This window comes from Uloborus diversus, chromosome 2, assembly GCF_026930045.1.
Source record: "Uloborus diversus isolate 005 chromosome 2, Udiv.v.3.1, whole genome shotgun sequence".
NCBI lineage: Eukaryota > Metazoa > Arthropoda > Arachnida > Araneae > Uloboridae > Uloborus > Uloborus diversus.
The window spans coordinates 144,114,257-144,132,316 of NC_072732.1; positions in this window are offsets into that span (position 1 = coordinate 144,114,257).

Here is an 18,060-nt window from a genome sequence, read left to right on the forward strand (position 1 = left end):
ATTCTAAAAATGTTAATCTGCCTTAGGTTTTCATTTTTTCATTTTATAATAACTTTTTCCTTTTTTCATTTTTACCTCATCGTATATTTAAAAAAAAAAGTCTAAAAATTACACGAAATACTTCTGAGTAAAATTTTTATCGAACTTTAAAAATATTTAATGACACAAATTCAAAAATCAGATCGACCTTCTGCGCAAGTCTTGCACGAGTAGTTTAATATCTAGTACTTGCGCCCCTCACCATTCTGCTTGTAACATTTTCCGAACCTTTTTCAGGCCGAGGGTGAATTATTCTTTCAGAAGCAATAATTTTAAAACCTACTGTATTTACTGTGCTTGATCTAGTTTTTTTTGGTAACTGTTCTAGTTCTGCGTAATATATACTATTTAATTTTTACGTGTTCAAAATTTGCACAGCAACCACTCATTCGCAATGTTTGACATTGCAAAGTTCTATTACAACTCAACAAACCCTAGTCTCAATAACAGGTTCATGAAAATGTATCACGTTCTGATTAACAAAAGTCTTCTATAATTCACGCAGAATCCAATTAAAGCGACACCACAAGATAAAAACGTTATGTTTCCATAGCAACATCCATAGGACAGTAACGTTCTTCTCTAAACAGTTCCATACGTTGTCTTTTTGCTAAATAACTCTTCTGTCCAGAAGTTTGAATTCAGTTCTCTAAGTACCTTTTTGCAGAGAGAGACATAGTTTTACGTAATTAATTACTTAATGCTTGAAGTAGATAAAAAAAAAGGAAATAAAAAAAATATCTGACCTAGTTTCTAAGAAGGAAAATGGCGTCATAGAAGGCGTATTTCATCTGCTACGGGACGCATAAAAGAGATATTTGTTTTTTACGTAAGACGTTATAAATTACTTTAATTGCTTAATGATGTTTGTTTGTGGTGGACAAAGAGCGTAGACAAAAGAGGTTTGTTTTAATTTAGATGCCTGGAATGTCAATGAATATCTTAACGTGTATATCAAGCACAAACCAGTTTCTTATGATGTTGAGTATATAGAACTAAATGTTTTAAAGTAAAAATTATACAGATTTATGTTGAAACTATTTTACTCCACAAATTAAGTTAGTCTTTGAAAGAATATGTTGTATAGTGGTAAAATAATTAACATTTACTTCGTTTCAAATCGTACGAAACATTATTTCCTAGTAATTAATTAAATGTAGGCTTGCCAGATTTCTGATATGTTCAACCGGAACACCGGAATACTCCCCCCGCCAGCGTAAGTATCCAAAAGGGTACACACACACCTTTTCGGACTTATGTCAGTCTTGCTCTGAGGTACAGAAATGACAAAGTTATTATTTTAAACAACCCTTCACAGTAAATTATTTTTAGACTTTTTTGGTCATCTGTAATCAAATTTATCTTAATCCGGGACGGGAAGTAAACCGGCCAGGACACCGGGATTTTGTCTGAAAAACGGGACTGTCCCGGTCAAACCGGGACGCCTGGCAAGCCTACTAAATGCCTACTTAAACGAATAAATAAAAGTGTATAAGCTCATATCTTCTGAAGTTTTTTTTAAAATAAATATAAAGTATTGATATTTTTTGGTCTGAAGAGCTTGTCTGGATCATTCCAGAAGCTTCAACATTTCAGGCAATGTCGTGCGAGTTTTAAATAATATGAGTCAGTGGCTCTGTAGGGGGTTTGAGTGTGAATCCTCCCTCCAGAACCCTTGGTTTTAACACATATTTCAAATCCTTATACGGTAATTTATATACATGTAAGGACTGTTATGACCTTCGCAATGAAACGTAGTTGTTTTTCAATTTAAAAGGGCAATTTATTTCATGTCGTTTGCTGGAAAATGCTTACTAAGCTAATCAACCATTCAAGTCGAAAATGTTTATAAACATTGCGCTTCACGGGAAAAGTGTCTGTCAGTCTGTGTGTGACCGTCCCATCTCCTCCACATTCAATAAATCTTATGAGATAATTTGTTCGTTTCGATCAAAATATTTTTTGTTCGAAATGAATAAAGTCATCTAGGATAATTTACTTCCATGTTTCCTTTTTTTTTTTTCTTTTCTTTCTGAAATTTGATTCGTCCATTTTTGTACAATTCAAAAATAACTGTATACTAAATCAATATATTCTACGGAGAAATTTGAATCTTCTGCGACACATGATTTAACATGTGGATTTGTTGAAAGCTTATGTTCGAACTTCGTCGCAACAAAATTTTAAAGCAGAGTGTTTATAACAGAAGAATTTTTTGCATAATAATTTAAAGATCATTTTGTCAAAAATTTAAAAAAACTTCAACACGTGCCCACGGAATTAAATCAAATCTTGTAACCAAAATCACCAATAAAACCATTCTTTTTTTAACCAAAAAATGAGGAAAATTACAACGATTCTGAATGTCTTTTTAGTTTTTTAGTCTCCCACTCCCCACCCCCTTTTCCCATGAAATGGGAAAAAGTTTATATTACAATTTGAAATGCATTTCCCAAAAACTACGTTGACGAAAGTAAGGATAAAAAAAATGTATCTTCAATTCGTAAATGTTGGAACTTAATCATTGTCTTTCATAAATAGCTCACGATGTAAGTCTTTAAACGTATATGAAACAAATATTGCAGTTGAAGTGCTGTACAATTTTGTACTTTATGACTTTCAACAGATTTAAATTTGGATATTCATTAAAATGCCTTTTTACAATACCTCGGTCATACATAGTTATTTTTAAATTTATTTATATGGCACATTTATAATTGTTAAACAACGAAATATGAGCCTTGCAAACAGGGGTGCCTACAGGAGGAGGGGGGTGCAAGTTGCGCCATCTAAATATTTGACTAGGGGGGGGGGGTACTATTTTTATCTACTTATTTAAATTTATTTCTTCATTTATTTTAATTTAAATTATTTATTTTGTTTTATTCTATTTATATTTTATTTCATTTATTTATTTAGTTTATGTGTCTCTGTGTGTGTAGCACAGAACTTTTCTAATAAAATAATAATAATTAGAAATAAATAAATAAAAAGCATTTTTAAAAATAAATATTTCTTTAAGAGAGAGAAAAAGGGAAAGAGGGTTGCGATATTTGGGGGGGGGGAATAAGCGCTATTGAAGTTGGAGGGGGGGTACCCCTGCTTGCAAAAGTCACCGCAACTTTTATTCGTTTAAAAAACAGATAAATATTAAAGGTAAAAATAAATAACTAAATAAAATAACTAATACATGAAACTGACTTTTAGCATACCTACATATTCTATTTTTTGCTTTGTTGTTTGTTCTTTAAAAAAAAAGAAAAAGTAACTCGGGACTACGAAACGTTTCAGTGACCCTAAGACTATGAAAGCGATTGTTATCTCCGTCAGAAATATTATTAACCGAAATTAAATAAAAACAATCTGAAAGACGAAAACATTTTGGCGACTCAGCAGAGGAAAGGGGAGACAAAACCTGTACTGCTGCCAACAATAAACTGATTTTGAAAACCATCATCTGTAGTAATTATTGGACTGCAAAGAAAAATACGGCCCACAACCCGTGTAATAATTGCATATTCCACGAAAAACGCCTTACTGCAACTCGTTTGGCGGGTCTTCGAACTTTCCGTTGCCATTTACGTGTACACATGTTGATTCTCTCTTGTGCTGGATGGGGAAATTATTCTATATCTGATCCATGATAAGTATGCTCAGGAGAAGTGAAGTGAAATGGCCTCCGATTCCCTTTCAGCCACCTGCTGCAGAAAGTGAAAATACCGAGAGGGCAATGGTTTCTGTTTTTCTTCGATCTTCAATTGCTTGCTCATGTGCAGATGATAGTGATTTACGTTCATTTTACCACGGTTTTACCATAAGCATTTTTGGTATTTTTAATAAGATATTTTCAAGATTATGCTTCTGGAAACTTTTTTTTTCTTCTGTAATGCGATTTTTGTACATTGTCAGAGAACTTACAAACTGTTTTACTTGTATCACTTAATTCTAATAGTATATACAAATTCCGACATTTTTTAATGTCAGAAAAAAATGAAATAGTGAAAAATATTGAGAAACGAATTTCTGTGGAGTTAATTCAGAACTAATGGATTTACGTTCATCAACAAAGCTTTTGCTGGTTCTTTCCTTTGTTCTATTTTCTTAAATTGCTTTCATTTTCTCAAATGAGTTTTTGAAAAAGAAACGAGACTTCATACGGAAACGAAAATAAATTTTCATTTTTGATAGATAGTTATTAGTATCAAAATTAGACAACTGGAAATATTATATTTCGAAGAAAAATTACGAACTAAATGAGATCTTATATCTCACATGCAAAAGATTGTTACCCGCGCTCATTTTTATTTAATTTTTTTCTTAAATTTATCCCAGCATAATGTTTCAAAAGTGATGAATAAGAATAAAAAGTGTTGGTTTATTACTTGCAGTTCTGGAAAAACAAAAAACAACATCACATTAATCGCTGAAAGCTCGCCAGAATCAATCGCTATTGGAGCGTTATTGTTGCAATGCTGCTTTGCTGCAGTCGAAAACTTCAGCAACTACTTAAAAGCTAAAATATTGGTTAAAAACAATTTTTTTGTTGCAATTGATCCTTATTTGAGACCTGTTTCAGATCTTTCAGCCTCTGGCTTTGTATGCATAGCGCACGACAGCATCGCGTTTTTGACCATGTACTATTATTGTGTGATTCTTGCTTGTTATCGTGTATCTATATCACTCGTTTGGAAGAATAGAGCCACAATACGAAATTCTTAAAGGGCTTCAAAGGATGTTATCTCCTTTGGAAAATAATGACAGATTTTTTGTTTTAATATTAACCACTGGAGAGCAGAGCAAACTTACTTTCTTAATACAAATTGCCTGAAGAGTTCAACTTTGAACGCTTCTCCTGTAAAATTTCATTTCTTCGTATTGCGGCACTCTTTTTCCAAACGAGCGAAATGCAAGTTGAGGCTGTTCTAAATTACGAGAGTGTGTATTAAACTTTATAACTGAATATCAACATCTCTGCTACCATTGAAATAAAATTAAATACTTCAGCTAAATTGAAATGGACTTCAAAATATCTGAATTAGAATGGTATTTTAACAAAGAATTGTTTCGTACAAAAAAAAATTTTTTGATCTCTAGGTTTCAGAAAGAAATCGATTCCTTTTTAAATGACAAACAAACTGCCTATTGAAAAACAAATTTCAGTTTTGTTTCAGATATTTCTCACGTTTTTTCCTCCTAATTTGCGTCCCTGACCAGTAATCAGCTTTGGGCCACCGCTTACGGATGGATCCCTAGCATTAATCATTTATTTTTTCCTCTTCAATTAATTTCTGGAGCTCAATCTGCAAAAACCAGAAGCCAGGTTATTTTCAACAGTTACGCTACCCATCGATTTAACGCGTCTTGATGAATAATTCATGAGCCTCTGAAATCAAATTTCTGGTCCCATCCGTCCCTCTCGGCTTCAGAAGTTCAAGGATATGAAACATACTGAGTGACGAGTCGTCAATGTTTCATTATTTTTCCATCCATCTAAAAACCCTTTTTTTTTATTATCAAACATTGTCCTTGAGGTCGTAAAAGTGAAGATGGAAATCAGCATTGAAAAAGCAAAATGTGTGAAGACCAAGACTGCGTCCCCGGTGATATGAAATGACCAGATATGTAATTTGCCTCCACAATGGAATGTTTTCAAACGAAATTGTAGGTTATGGAATAAATCGACCCATCCTTCAAGTTAAGGGAAGGTCAATGGAAAAATTTACCCATCTGTATCTAGATAACCAAGTGCGATAAAGCTACCACACGATAGAATTTGCGAACCATAACGAATCCTAATTTACAGGATGAACCCAATCTGGATGAGTGAAAGCTATGCGAAAATAAGGCGCAAAAAAAAGTTTGCATCGTATAAAAATGGTATTTATAGGATAATAAATTCCGCTAATTTCCTTCTGTTTATCATTTTGATTAAAAATCTTTTTAAAAAAACCGTTTGTTTATACAATGCTTCTGTCTGCTGGTTTCATTTTGATTTGTTCAAAACGAGTTGCATTTTTGAACTCCTGGAAATTGTTGAAAATCATCGATTGTTTTTTGGTTGATGGAGAATAACTTGAGGGCCACTTTTCATTTGCTTGTTTTTCCGTCTCTACCTACAGAATTTTTTTACTTATATATTTATTCTTTTGAAAGTAAGGAAAATTAAATTACATACATTTATATCGAACGCATTCACAAATTCAATACTTCAGTTGAAGAAAATAGTGGAGAATAATATTTAAAATACATGAAATTATTAAAATAAGCATAATAATGCCGTTAATTTTGCAGTAGTTGGCAGCATCAAAGGTCATACCGAATATAAATGAACATTTTTCTGGTTTTCTTCTGCGAAGACAGGGAGGGGCGCCTCTGATAGAAAGTCACGAGAGGTCACTGTCACCTGCCAAAAAAATTTCTGGATCGGCAAATTTTGTCTGACGGTTCGGCAAATTTGTATACATTTCAAAATATTTCAGTTAAAAATTTTACTATACCTACTTATGGTCTCTGCTCGTAAGTTAAGTGCGCATTCTCTTATTTTATCGCGTTGAATAAAATTTGGAATTTATTCCTCCCAAAAATTTAAGTTTGGGGTATCCCTGAAGACAGAACTATTTTAATGCTTTTGATTAAGAACTAGACAATTTTTGTGAGTTATAAGTTTGCAACTATGAAACTGTTTGACGCGTTGTATAGTCAGAGGCATCGTTACCGGAAAACGGAGAGGGCGATTCGCCCCGGGTGTCACCCGTCTGGGGGGTGTGACATGCTAAGCGGAATTGCGATATTTTAAAAAGTATAAATGCTTTAGTTCAAAAACTTTTCCCCTAACATTTTAACTAATTCTAAACCTCTTCAATCGCTAACAACTTCTAGAGTAGACCAAAGATAGTAAAGATTGTCTTGTAAGATTATGAAGTAGAAAATTTACTGGTCTGAGGGGGCCTTCGAACCTCTTCTCCACGCAACATCATTAAATTTTGTATAAAACTGCGTTTTAAGAGGTACAATTTCGAAATATTTCTGTGGGACTTCCACTTCCCCCAAACCTCTATTTCCCTAACATATTTGGAGACTGAATTTCATGTTTTCTATAAAACGTTAAGAACTTTTTTTTTGTGTGTGTGTGTGTGTGTTGGGAGGGGGGGGTTGAAACCACGAATTACCGCCCTAGGTGTCATCTATTCTAGGTACGCCACTGGGTATATTAGTAGAGGGAAAATTTCAACAGAACTCAATTCTTTAAACAATCGTTTTCATACGTTCAATGGGCAAAAAAATGTCCTTCCTAGCAATTAAACGTCGAGTTTAAGTGTCAAAAAATGATTCGTGTTTTTTAAACTAACTTTTTGTATTTTTAAAATTGGGGCCACCATTGTTCGCTCTTCTAATATTTTGATGGAACTTTTATTGTTTTTTAATTTATTGGTAGATTTAATCGGCGAATTATAATAGCCCTTCTAATGTGAGTAACTGACTTTTTTTATGTTCTATCCTTTTTGAGGTACACCGGTCTTCGTACGTTGGTATAGAAAGGCCTTATTCACCGCCACTTAGTTTTCAAATACTTCTTTAGTACTAGCCTAGTCTGAATTTTCTGCTGGAAGGGGGAGCGGGTGTACTGGTCTTTAAATGCTTCTGCTAGGATTGACTGTGTGGCTTAAACTAAGGATTCTGGGGTGATTTTACCGAATTCGGCTCAGTGCACTAAGACTCTGAAGTGAAGATTTACAATTTGCAAGCACTATATTTTATGTCAGCTATCTATTCTATCTTTTCATCCAAACAAAGATGAATGAAAAAGAAAAGCCTGAAACAAACTAGTACGTTGTGGCCATCATAAACTTTCTTCTATGTTTTTCTTTTTTTTCTGATCCCTCCCCATGATTGACGAGGAAGCAATACTCCCAACAGAAACAAAATTACACATGCAAAAAAAAAATTAAAAATTTTAAATCATTAAGATAATATTTCCGATCATTTCCATACAATTAAAATCACGAGAAATACGCAGACGACAATGTATTACGATTTATCTTTCTTATTGTTGCATCAATAAAGCTATTTTTATTCGCAAAAAAGAAAAATCAACACATTTTGGAGCGATTGGCGTCAAAATTGAACCAAAACCTATTTACATATGGATTCACATATATTCCAAATTTCAACCAGAACGTAGCATTACTTCTTGAGATAGGGCACTCACAATGGAAAAAAAGAACGGGCGATTGCGCTCCCCCCTTTTTAGCTGTTGTCACCAAAATAAAATCATCTCTTATACCCACTAAGGGCTACTTGCCGATAAATTGTTCTTTCATTCCGTTCATTATTTCTCGAGATACAGCAGTCACAATTGACGACAAAAAACGTTCTATAGCTCGACCCCCGTTTGAATTATTGACACCATGGCAACATATGGACCAAATTTTGTTTGATTCCGCCAGTTACTTCCTGAGGAATAGCAAGCACGCGTAATTCAAAAAACGTCCCATTGCTCCACCCCCCCCCCCCTTGGAGGAATTCGCGCCAAAAACCAATGGGCACAAGTTCACATAGGGGCACATATGTGTACCAAATTTCGTTCGATTTCATGCGGTAGTTTTTGCTGTAGAGCGGCCACAAAAAACTGGTCATACACAGACGTGACACACACATACATACACACACACACACACACACACACACACACAGACTGACATTTTCCAAAAATATTCGAAATGGACTCAGCACACCTCAAAACGTTCGAATATGTCGAAATTCGAAAATTTGCACGAATCCAATACTTTCTTCTATATATTAGATATAGAAGAAAGTAAAAATCAAAAATTTCTTACGAAAGTTTTGATTTCAAAAATATTTTTGTGCACAAAAAATTACAAAACAGTATTTTGAACTTATTTATTTGGAGAAAAAAAATTAGAAAATACTAAATAATTTCTCAAAACAAAAAAAACTTTAATTTTGCAAGCTATCTGTATGATCACCAACGGAATTCAAACCCATCAAGCCCTCCTTCAATACATACAAAATAACCCCTTTAGAGCAGGAATTAGCAAATGGAGGGAGCAAGTCCAATCATTTGCTTAGCAAAAGCAAAAATCCCAAGTCACAGAACTCAACAACGACGAATGGTTGACACGTTTTGCATGAAACTAGCAAAAGAAACCTGATTTCTTTCCAATGCTTTGCTTTAAAATCTGTCACGTGACTTGGAATCCTTGCTTCACGAATGAAAGTCTCCACTCCCTCCATTTTATCTCTTGTCAATAAATATCCTCCGTACTAGAAAACATGCGAATGTTTCCAAGTACAAATAGCCTGAAAAAAAAAACTCTCACATAAAGTAGCATCATTTAAATCGTTTAGTTTGAAAACAAGTTTCAAAACTTCAATTACGGCGTTTCTACTTTCTTTATTAAATTTCTCCCATCCATAAATGTCATTGCGGAACCCATTAGTTCTGTAATCTGTATTCAAAAGCCTAATTTTTCATTTCACTAATGGAGCTCATTAAATGCGCAGTTTCTTTTGAGGACTCGTAATTTAAAATGCGCACGCTTCACACACGCCATCCCGGCCCCTTCCTTTATTGTTATTTTGAAAAGGAAGGAACTGTTATTGGACGGGAGAAGCGGGTAGTATTCCGTGCCCACGCAAATCCTGCGGCGCGAATTACGTTGATGGCCAAATCTGGCCCAGCAAATAAAAGAATAATGGGTCGAAATATGAAGAGCTTCAGCCCTTTCAATGCCAGTGGTAATCGCCAGCTGACATCACTGCTCAGTTTGTTGGAGGCTGACGTTTTGTGTGGTCGCTACTGATACAATCTTGTCAACGAACTACCAAGCGTGTCAAAAAAGTAAGACTTCATCCAACGTGAAGCCATTTATATAATACCTCCACAATGCCATGCATCAAACTATATTTTTTATTTATTTTATTTTATTTTATTTTTTTTAACTTTTTCTAATTAAAAAAAAACAGAGAGGGTCGACATGGGAAAAACGCTTTTTCATAATTTTTGGTTTGGAATCGGTGCGATTTGATGTCAGATTACATCATATCACATTCCAGGGTCCCCCGTACCTACCCCTATTTGTAGTTTTACCGGTCGGATGGGACCTTGGAGGTAGCTATGATTTTTTGATCCAGCCATACAATAACTGAATCCCTTCTTCGTCCAGTAATACCTTTGCACAGATGTTACTCAATACTCCATCTTATGCAATCTGCTCAGTTTGTGTACCCGAAATTTGAACTCCAGTTAGTATGATCTTAAAACATTTCTTATTCAGAAAATCTCACACTCGAATCTTCTTCTATCTATCTATACATATCTATATACATATAATAAAACAAGATGTTTGTGTGTGTGTGTGTGTGTGTGTGTGTTTGTGGCGCGCATCCCAGGAAAACGGTAAGGCCTAGAAAGATGAAATTTGGTATACAGGTGCAGTTTTTGCTGAAAAAGTGCACCTCGGGCTTCGATTTTTGATATTTTTATTAGAAAAAAAGTTATTTAATGTTTTATGCGTTTTTTTTGCACTTTTTAGTACTTTTTACCTCACAGACCCCGAACCAATCGCACCACACAAATATTTTTTGTACTATAATGTAGGAAATTTAGTTTTAAATATGATGATTGAAAAAATTTTGAAGATAGAGCAATTTTTGTATTTTTAATTGATTTTTGAAAAAACCTTTATTTTACATTTTTTTCTAGGTTTAGTTTTTTTCGAAACCCATCCTGCGACAAGTATTGAACCCTCAATTCTAAAATTTTAGTTGGTAATAGTAAAAACATTCCGCCCTCTTCAGAAGAAAAAAGTTTTGAAAAATACGCAATAGTTTTTTTTTTTACAATTTTTTTAATGGCAGAACACAACGCGCGCTGTTCGCTTGCCGGCTGAGTTCCGAGTTTACCTCATCACGTGATCCAACTGAAATCGTTTGCCTTCTCTTCACCTTTCTTTTTTTTTTTTTTTTTTTTTGCAAGCGCTACTTTTTGAACACTACGGGGAACAAAGAGCTTTTATTTTTGAGGGCTATTTTGATTAAATAAATAAAGTCCGCGATTTTTTGCATGATCTTCGTTTCTGTTACGAATTGGCGGTTAGGTTAGGTAGATACAGAGATAGATAGAGGTTGAGTGGACAAAAAATGTTTTTGTTTTCGAATTAATACTTATATAAATAAAAAAAGATTGTACTGTCAGGAGGTAGATATGCGCAGATCGTATAGATTGATAGATAGACAAATATAGAGTTCGATATAGCAGATGGACAGCAAGAAAGAGGCATGTCCGTCATTTAAGGAATTTCAACGGGGTGTCAGTGCCCCCCTCCCCACACACACCATGACTTTGAAAAAACAATGCTTTCACATAAAATTGGAAGTGCTTTTTGTTATTTTTCGACAAAATTTGCATGAAGAGTACCTCGTACCCCCTCCTTTAAAAATATTCCAAACGACGGAACTGGAGATAGATCTAGAAAATATTTTATTCAAACTACTAATGATATACATAGATATAGATTGATTGATACCGCCACAAAATTTGTTTAAGCAGCCGCCGAAGGCGGCAACATCGGTGTAAAAAGGCGAATGATAATATTGAGAAAAAAGAGAAAAACGTTGATTAATACCGTCGCTAAATTGTCTAGGCAGCCGCCGAAGGCGGCAACTCTGGCGCAAAAAGGCGAATGGCGTAAAAAGGCGGACCAGCTGGTCGCCGCAGGCGGCTAGTAATAAAATAAGATGTTTGTGTGTGTGTGTTTGTGGCGCGCATCCCGGGAAAACGGTAAGGCCTGGAAAGATGAAATTTGGTACACAGGTGTAGTTTTTGCTGAAGTTGTGCACCTCGGGCTTCGACTTTTGATATTTTAACTAGAAAAAAAGTTATTTAATGTTTTATGTGGTTTTTAGCACTTTTTAGTACTTTTAACCTCACAGACCCCGAACCAATCGCGCCAGACAAATATTTTTTGCACTATAGTGTCTGAAATTTAATTTTAAATGTGATGAACAAAAAAATTTTTGAAAATAGAGCAATTTTTGTATTTTTTATGAATTTTTGAAAAAACCTTTATTTTGCATTTTTTTCTGGGTTTAATTTTTTCTAAACGCATCCCGTGAAAAATATAATAACCGCTTTTCTACAATTTTACTATGTAGTAGCCAGAACATTTCGCCCTCTACAGAAAAACAAAGTTTTCAAAAATGTTCAAAAGTTTTTTTATTTACAATTTTTTAAAGGCAGAACGAAGATATGAGCTATCGCTTCACCGAAGATCTGCTGTCCGCTGCGAATATGACGTAACGCAACAACGTGATCTAACCTGAAGTGCGTAACTTGCTTTTTTCTTTTCTTCCTTTCGAAGGATTTATTCGTTTTTTTTTTCTTTCCAGGTATTTCATTTGTTTCTCCCCCCCCCCCCTCGGATGTTTTGCTAACCATTCGATTTCGGTTAATCAGACGGACCACATCGGATCGTTTTGGTCCCAGTCACTTTTTTTTTTTTTTTTTTTTTGAATTTCAATAAAAACAATGATTTTTATACTTTGGCAAACTCCGGGTACCACAAAGACATAAGTTTTTGTGCATTTTAATAAATAAGTAAGCGCGTTTTTTTTTTTTTTTTTTTGCATGATTTTCTTTTTGTTAGGGAATAAGATTGGAGGTTAGATCAAAATAAATAGAGATAGATGAGAAAATTTAGAGATGGATCGAATAGTAGATAAATATACATTGAGTGTACAAAAAAAAAATTTTTTTTTTCTTTTTTTTTTGAGCAATCACGATTGCTTATTGTTCTCACTTGACCGTTTTTGGCGTCCGTGCCTTTTTCAGCTTGGACCAGGCCTGGAGCACCACCGTCCATCGGCGGCGGCGCGGCTGGTCCTGAGCACTGTCCCCCGGAATCCACTTTTGCTGGGCGGTGGCGTCCATGTCCCACACACACGAACGCCTACACACACACACACACGAACGCCTACACACACACACACACACGAACGCCTACACACACACACACACGAACGCCTACACACACACACACGAACGCCTACACACACACACACACACGAACGCCTACACACACACGCACGTACACAACACTCACTCACACACATGCGCCTACACAAACACACACGCTCGTGATTGCGAAAAACATAATTTGAATTTAAGATGCCAAAAATTCAAATTATTTTTTTTTTTTTTAATTTTGTTCTCGAATTAATACTTTTTTTCTTTGAAAAAAGATTGTTAATTACTCTCAGAGGTAAATTTCCATGGATCTAGAGAAAGATAAATCTACAGGTCGATGTACAATGAGAGATAGACAGACCCCGTTATTTAAAGAACAACAACGGGGTTGGGGGGGGGGGCGCCGCTGAAATTTGAAAACATTGTTAATTACTGTCAGAGGTAGATACGCATAGATCGTATAGAGAGATAGATAGATAGATAGATAGACAAATGCAGAGGTCGATATAGTAGATGGAGAGCAAGAAAGAGACATGCCCGTTATTTAAGGAGCTTCAACGGGGTGTCGATGCTCCCCCCCACACACACACACACACCATGACTTTGAAAAAACAATGCTTTCAAGTAAAAGTGGAAGTGTTTTTTGTTATTTTTCGACAGAATTTGCATGAAGTGCAAGCAGTTTGTGTCTCCCCTCCCCCTCCTTTAAAAATATTCCAAACGACGGAACTGGAGATAGATTTAGAAAATATTTTATTTAAATTAATAATGATATAGATATAGATCGATTGATACCGCCACAAAACTTATTTAAGCAGCCGCCGAAGGTGTCAACACTGGCGTAAAAAGGCAGATGATAATATTGATATATAGAGAAAAACATTGATTAATACCGTCGCTAAATTGTCTATGCAGCCGCCGAAGGCGGCAACCCTGGCGTAAAAAGGCGGACCAGCTTGTCGCCGAAGGCGGCTAGTACATATAATAAAATAAGATGTTTGTGTGTGTGTGTGTGTGTGTGTGGCGCGCATCCCGGGAAAACGGTAAGGCCTAGAAAGATGAAATGTGGTATACAGGTGTAGTTTTTGCTGAAGTTGTGCACCTCGGGCTTCGATTTTTGATATTTTAATTAGAAAAAAAGTTATTTAATGTTTTATGTGTTTTTTTGCACTTTTTAGTACGTTTTACCTCACAGTCTACGAACCAATCGCACCACACAAATATTTTTTGCACTATAGTGTAGGAAATTTAATTTTAAATATGATGAATGAAAAAAATTTGAAGATAGAGCAATCTTTGTATTTTTTACGAATTTTTGAAAAAACCTTTAATTTGCATTTTTCCCGGGTTTTACTTTTTTCTAATATCATCCTGCGAGAAGTATCAAAGCCCCATTTCTAAAATTTAAGTTGGTAATAGTAAAAACATTTCGCCCTCTTCAAAAGAAAAAAGTTCTTAAAAATAAGCGATAGTTTTTTTTTTACAATTTTTTTTAATGCTGAACACATTGTGTCTTTCCACGCATCGGTCGAAGAAAAGCGTTCTTCCGGATTTCGATTCGATATTTAGGATGGAATCTTAATCGCAAACAAATGTTAATCTTTTTTTTTACCTATATAGCTTACTTCTACATTTTATGAAGTGATGACCACGTGTTTTTCCGACAGCGCTTGCTTTTTCTCTTTTCCCCCCCTTTTTTTTTTGTTTGTTTTATTTAGGGATTGCATTTATTTCTTTTCCATTCCCCTCCCCCCCCCCCCCCCGCCCAAGCTGGACGTTTTGCTGTTACTCTATATTAGGTTACATTTCATAGTTGTGCGCATTTATTTGAATAAAAACAGCGAGATTTTTTTTTCTTTGTCGAACGCTACTTTTTGCACACGACGGGGAATTTTTTAGATAACTTTTTTTTTTTTTTTGCTCTACTTAAATAAAAAAAAAGCGATTTTTTGAGTGATCTTTGTTTTTATTAGGAAATGGGTGGGAGATTAAAATAAATAGAGACGGAAAATTAAGAGATAAATCATAAGAGTAGATAGCCGCCGAAAGCGGCAATCTTGGCTTAAAAATGTGAATGGCACAAAAAAAGATAGTGATGGATTGATTAATACTGCTGTCAAATTTATTTAAGCAGCCGCCGGAGGCGTCAAACTTGAAGTAAAAAGGTAAATGACAAGTTAGCCAAACAGCCACCGTAGGTGTCTGCTTGCATAGAAAGGCGAATGGCGTAAGAAGGCGAACCAGCTGGTCACCGAAGGCGGCTAGTAATTAATAAAAGAGTGTATTCCCATGTTTAAAAAAAAAGAAAAAAAAAGCATTAGGGCTCCTCCCTAATTTTCCTAATTCTCCCGTATCCATTATTGGAAGAAAAAAAAAACATTTTAAATAAACATAATGCTCAAAATATGTATAATGATAAGAATTTTCTGAAAGAAGCATGGGGGTAAAATTAAAATAGCGGTAATTCTGGAAATCTTCAGGAGACTAAAGAAAATTTTCTCCTCTTACCTCTCATGTCCAAATTGTAGAGGTTAAGGTGAGTGGTTATGCCATCTCTCGATGGTAGGGTCAGTTATAGTCGTTCTGTGTTAGGGATAATGATGGTCGACTACTTGATGTCCACTTTGGTGGCGTTCAAAAGAGCGAATGCTAAAAAGGCAGAAGTGACTCCACATTTCAGGCAATGAGAAGCAAAGGGATGTAAGTGAGATTCCAAAAGCTTTGAGAGAAACGCGAGCAAATTTCAAGCCGTAGGCAGGCTTTCACTGAAACATTTTTTTAACTATGTTGTTATTGTAGCATCTCCCAAGGGTGCTACACTACTTCTTGTCGCCACATATGTGAGACTTAAGCTTACCATTTGTACTAGTTATTCCCAAGTTTTTAAGTTTGGCATTTACTCCCCTTTGCTTCTTATCCCTTCATTTGAAAACAAACACTTTACGCTCAAACCATATCAGATCGATTCGTTAAAAAAAAAAAAAAAAAAACCTTCGTTTCTCACAATATGGATCGCTTAAGCTATTGACTCATAGACGAAACAAGTAACCATTTGCAATTTGAGCATTAATATTAAAAATATGTTGATTTTTTTTATTTATTTATTTTTTTTTTTAACAATACAGATTTTTCCTAATAAAAACATTCTAGCTTAAAATAATAGCAGTGGCAAGCAAGTAAAGTTTTCGGGAAAATAATTATTCGACCTAAGTTTATCCAAACACGTCAATATATTAATAGGATTTTCTCGCAAATCAGGTCTTTAAAAAATCCTCTCACAACAAGACTTTTTTTCAATTGAAAAAAAATGTCCGTTTTTATAATTTTTTCCCATCACGTTATAGATTTATGTTTATCTTAAATTCATTCAAATAAAAAAAAATCTACAAAGAAAATACGTAAAGCAGATTATATCATTGCCAGAGTAAGATAAAAATATAAAGTATCTGCGCACATAGCTCAAAACTATCTGCAGGAATGAAAATCAACATGCAGTGGGTAGGTAAAATTTTTAGTAAGAAAATGCCTTTTGCCTTCAATCATGTATTTGTGAAAGCAATAATGAACATTTTTCATTAATATATCTTCAAATCTTGGTGATAATCAGTGTTTAATATGGATATTATTAACAGTTTTCAGCCACTGCGCATATCTACAGCAAATGTATCTGCACAACATCAAATGTATCCGCGCACGCGCGCGTCTATATTATCTAGCTATGATCATTGCATTGTGTAAACTTTTGCACAAATGTATATGCAATTTGTATGTTTGTCACACTTTTACTCTCTGACGTTTTATCTCTAAAATGTGTTTCACTTCTCTTGCATTCGCATAAGGAACTGTCCATGAATTAATGTCACACTTTTTTCCAACATTTTTGCTCCCCACCCCCCTTGTCACAATGCGTCGCACTTCACATTAACCCCTTCACTCCTCTTATCACATATCACCTTATTTTTCATTCACACATTTTCATCAAAAACTTATGTGATGTCTCACTTCTTGTTACCCCCATCCCCCACTCCCTTTAAGCATAACACCATGTGTGAACGGCCCCTGAAGTAAGATATTTTTTAAAGCATATTTTTTACATTTGTGCGAAAAATTGATAGGATTGTGCTTCGCGCACACGTGTTTTGCTCTGTATTTAGGAAAGAGAAGAAAAAAACTACCATTGAAAAACTAAAGGATTAGTAAAATATCTAGCTAGAGGAAACTGTTTTAAAACTTATGTTCATGAATTCAGACTACGGGAGCTAAACTGTTTACTTATGCAATGGCCCATATTTTATATTATGCGTATCCCTCTGCTAGAAATATTAGGCCCCCTCCCCCCCCCCTGCCCGATTAGGTGTCAGAATATTACTACTGTATTTCAAAGAAAAGTAGGGAATAATCTTTTTGTTAATGAAAATTTTTTCTTTTTGCTGTGGTAGTGAATTTATCTTTGTAAATAAGAGTTTTGGATCAACAAAAAATATTTAACTGCATTGAAAAAACTATTTTAATTTTCTGAATTTTTTCCGGCCTGTGCTTAGCAAAAAAAAAGAACATGCCGAAGTTCGGGTCTGCACTGTGTATGCAATAGTTAAAATTATAGTGCCTAATTTAGTCTTACTACTATTATATATGCGAAAGTTTGTCTGTATGGATGTATGGATGTTTGTTACTCTTTCACGCAAAAACTACTGAACGGATTTTTATCAAACTTTACAATAATATAGCTTATGCATCAGAATAACACATAGGGTAGTTTTCGTCCCGTTATGGGGGGCAAAACCCCCTTAGGGGGGAAATAAAACACAATTTTTGTATAAATTCTCTAATATTGGGATGAAAAAATACTTGCACATATTTACATTATATGTCCATCGAAAGCTCTGATTTTTCGGCTGAAGATGGCACCTGTTCGAAATTTCTAAGTAGAATAAAAAACGAGTTATGAGCTTTTTAGTTCCATGTTCGAAGGCTTTCCTCAACTCAATACAGTATTTAGTGTATCATCTCAACTCCCTGTCGATAGCGACAAT